The following is a 4,676-nucleotide window of genomic DNA, read 5'->3' as shown; positions in this document are numbered from 1 at the left end:
GCTATAGTAGCACCAGTGTAACACTGTTCTTTTAAGTTATCTCAAGAAAATAACTGAAGTCCAGTCCATGTAAAAATAATTTTATTTCTTCCTTAACATTTTCTAAAAGCTCAAAGACAGTGGTACTAACTGCACTAGACTAACTACAAAATAAACTTATTTTATAAAACTTAATGGCTGATCAATCAAGTAACTAAAAATTAAATACTAATTCACTGCTAACCGAAAGAAACTGATTAGAAACAACTATCTTTGTGATGCTTCACAGAACCCTGTATTTATAATCTACTTTTTGAATTTACTTAGAAACCCAAACTTCAAAAATTTTAGAGCTCTCTAGGCCTACATTTAAACTTTTCAATCTAATTATGCACCCTCTAGTTAACGTCTAAATTACAACATTAAAAAATATAGCTAATAACAGTATCATTATTTGCATAACTTCCACGAATAGTTACCTTTAAGAAAAAATAAACTTTAATCACAATAATTTTGAAAAACTTGTGTAAAAATATTGATCTAGCACATTTCAAAATAGTTTTAATCTATATAAAAAAAAAGAAAATTCACCAAATCATTTTAAGCTAATAGAAAGTAACATTGATGGTGTTCACTGTGATAGTATTATAAGTTCAACTTCAATCATACTAAATTGATAAAACTTTCAAACAGGTATGAAATTAGTAAAATGTAGAAAGCACCAATAGAAATGTAACAATGTTTACCACAAATGTTGACTGGAGGCAACAAAACTGATTAGAAATAACAACTAGCCACAATTATACAACCAATTTTATACTTTTCCATTAAAAGTTTGGCACTAGAATTTATAAGCAAAAAATACCTTATTGTCCAAACATCCCCACAGTTTATTCTAACGGTCTGTGCTATTCAGTTTCATCATGCTAGGTTGCTGTAAATATTTAAATAACCAAGAGATAAACAGGACTACTATATAAAAAATAATGTCCTAACTTTATGGACACAAATCTTCCAAATGATTTGAAATATCGTCAGCCATATTATTTATGCAAATAGAAAAGTATTTTAAAGAAAATAACAGTGCACACGGACAAACAGTTAATGCAAAGCTATGAGAAGATCCTTCACAATAAAACTTGTTTTACTGTATTGTAACCCAACAATTTATTATTGTTAGAATGAGATGCTAGAGGACAGCTGAAAGATTTGAAAATTTTATTACTAGCTTTTTTAACTTTTGGTTACCAAAAGTTTTGTGGGCATTCATATCTCCTGGTTATGCAGCAAAAACTTAAATAATCATGGCCGATATCAAAAACCAGTTTAGCTAATATAAACATCAGTTGTCTTTTCAAGTTAACCATATAATACCTAAATCTTAAGTTTAGGTATTTTTACCATGGTGTACATGATAATACTACCATGAAACACTGAGCAGCAAATTTAGATAATCCAAATGTTTTCTACACAAAACTTAATTTTATGGTAGGAATCAAGTTTGATTTATTGAGTTGCTTGCTTACAGCTTCAGCAAATCTTGTACACTTATCACTAAGTTGAGGGTATTTTGTATTTATGAAATGGTTCAAATAACTTATGTTCAACAGTACTGTTGCAATGGAAAGATGACCAGAATCTTTCTGGAGATAATTCCTCGTTTTAAAACCAATTTGTTTTTTATCTTCTGTTGTACATGTACAATATTTTAGTTTTTATTCTAACAACTCCCTATGAATAATAAATGTAAACAACATAATTCTGTAAAGAACCAGAGGTTAAATTATCTAACAACTCCTTATAAATAATAAATGTAAGCAACATAATTCGTAAAGAACCAGAGGTTAAATTATCTAACAACTCCCTATAAATAATAAATGTAAGTAACATAATTCTGTAAAGAACCAGAGGTTAAATTATCTAACAACTCCCTATAAATAATAAATGTAAGTAACATAATTCTGTAAAGAACCAGAGGTTAAATTATCTAACAACTCCCTATAAATAATAAATGTAAGCAACATAATTCGTAAAGAACCCGAAGTTAAATTATCTAACTCCCTAGAGGGCAGAAGTTTACCTAACATGTAATAATATCTACCATAGATACATCTACAATCATAGAGAACATAAATTATGGAGACAGAAGTTCAGAACATCATGAAACAAACCTGAGTATCATCTCTTCATGCACACACACCATATCCTACCATCCAATAACCTGAAAAACAAACAAAACTATCAGAATAGTAACCAGATGGCTAAACACAGTTACACATGCAAATTTATAAAAAATTTGGTATTAACCATCAGTCTTAAACAAAATATTGTATTCAAGAAACTGGGAAATGGTTTGACTTACAAAACTGTGTTCATATACTTTATAAAATTATGCTAAAACTATAAGTCTACCAGAAGGAAATAAATTCAGAACAATGACTAAAATTACGTTTGTTTTGTACATTTTCTGACTAAATAAAACCTTAAAAAATTACTTAAACCACCAGGGATAATCAGGTGTGAAAAAAAAATAAAAAAACAAATAGGTCAAACATGAAGAGAAGACATACTCTATATCATATTTTAATCACCAACCTCGAAAATAGCATTTTTCTTCTACATAAAAGTGGTTATTTCCATAATTTCAATTCAGTAAAATAAGTAGGTTATCTTGTTTGTACAAAGGATGTTCAATCTAACAGCTAGACAGTGATGAGTTGCAGAATATAGCTGTTAACATAAACAAAATAGCTTTCAACTGTTCAACTCATTAAATAAAAGTTTGAAGATGCCTTGAATGGGCAATGAAGAAAACTTTCTTATAAATGTACAACGTTTCGACAAGATTATGTTAATGTATATCACAGAAATAATTTTTTTGTGTCCCAGAGTACTTTCCGGCCCTCAAGTCTATAACTAACAAGAGGGAGGATAGAACTATGAAAACCACTAGGTTACCACATTATGCTGTTGGTTCCAGAACAGGACATCTGTTACTCTTAAACTTACTGTCTAAAAACTTTAAAATAAACACCAAATCTGAATTTGTCTCTAAGTTATCAAATGGTTCATGTTTGTTACTATGGGAATAAGATGGTATAATGTAGCATTCTTGCTTTTACAGAATAACCACATTTTAAAATTCATATTCTCTAGACCTGCACATGCATACAACAACAATATCATTTAACTTTCAATAGTATTAATTAAACAGCATAATATTGTACACAATCTCAATAAACACATCATAACAATGATATTTAATATACTGTGATAATAACAGCTTTAAAAATATTGGATGAATACAATAATATATTTGTGCTCACCTATGACACACTGGGAGTTTTTCAATAGAATCTGTGAGGTGTCGATATACAGTACTAATGACGGAAGCCACTACATGGGGATGTCCTTTCACCTGAAACAAAATCCAAGAGTTAGAAGTTAAGTTAACTAAGTCTTTAAAAAATAAAGTTGAAAACTTCTATAATTACTACTTTGTGTTCACTACAACAAATAGATAATTTTTGTGTCCCAGAGTATTTTCCGGCCCTCAAGTCTATAATATAAACTAGAGGGAGGATAGAACTATGGTGTTTACTTTCCAGCATCATTAACAGGAAAACCATCATTGCGGAATCATTAAAACTATGAAAACCACTAGGTTACCAAATTATGCTGTTGGTTGCAGAACAGGACATCATGCTTTATATCTTAAAGTTAAACTTACTGTCTAAAAACTTTAAACACAAAATCTGAATTTGTTTCTAAGTTATCAAATGGTTCATGTTTGTTACTATGGGAATAAATCACTTTTTTTTTTATATGTTCAAAATCTTAAGATGGTATAATGTAGCATTCTCACTAACAGAATGGCCACATTCTAAAATTCATATTTTTCCAGACCTGCACATGCATACAACATTATTTAACTTTCAATACTTCTAATTAACACCATTTTGACTAGTAGTTACATTATAATAGGTAAACACTTCAGGACATACTTTGTGCTTCAATACTTCAGAAAAAGATCCAAGGACATTGAAACTTGATGATAGACAATAAAATGTTCTAATTTTATTTATAAAAGAATATTTAATATGACCAATCATTAAAAATAATTATATACACAATTATCAATACATAGAGTGCTGACCAAGGTTATGGTAAAATAGGTTTGTGTGCATAATCAAAGATAAAAGAGGGAAGCACTACAATTTTACCCGACTTTGAAGTCTCCCGACATTTCAAGATTTAGTCACAATTGTGGCCACCCCATTTAAAGTAAAAACCAAATGCTGCACATATATAATTATACTGTTGTGAATATTAGTTCTAGAAAGTCTTTAAAGAAACATGATGGCATGTAAAACGTGTTTGACAGATCAGAGCCAAATGGAATTCAAGACCACAAACACTAAAAAAAAAATTGACCCACCAAACTAAGAGAAGCTCAAAATTACACAACATACAGTAATACCATGATGTCATGACATACTAGAAACTGATGCAGACATACACAAACTTTTAAAATTCACACTCAGAACCAAGTTCAAAATTTATTTTGATCTCATAGACATTAAGACATCCTTCTGTACTTCAGTCAGAGGATTTACTATTAAATGTTCTGTGATGTCAAATTGTATATATATCAGTTACTAGTTTTTAATACCAACACCACTTGAAATGTTAAATTT

The 4,676-nt window shown here is 29.5% G+C and overlaps 1 long non-coding RNA gene across 1 annotated transcript; it reads right to left on the bottom strand.

The window, feature by feature from the left end:
• Positions 1–64: 64 nt before the first annotated feature.
• On the bottom strand, positions 65–3,405 carry LOC111089589. Its single transcript, XR_002613826.1, has 2 exons — positions 3,306–3,405; positions 65–2,200 (listed from the first exon to the last, which is right to left on the bottom strand). It is a non-coding gene; the product is annotated as an uncharacterized LOC111089589 (long non-coding RNA).
• Positions 3,406–4,676: the final 1,271 nt, after the last annotated feature.

Source organism: Limulus polyphemus, unplaced genomic scaffold (genome assembly GCF_000517525.1).
Source record: "Limulus polyphemus unplaced genomic scaffold, Limulus_polyphemus-2.1.2 Scaffold6715, whole genome shotgun sequence".
Lineage (NCBI taxonomy): Eukaryota > Metazoa > Arthropoda > Merostomata > Xiphosura > Limulidae > Limulus > Limulus polyphemus.
The sequence above is the reverse complement of the archived record's forward strand: the minus strand, read 5'-3'. Positions and strand labels throughout refer to the sequence as shown.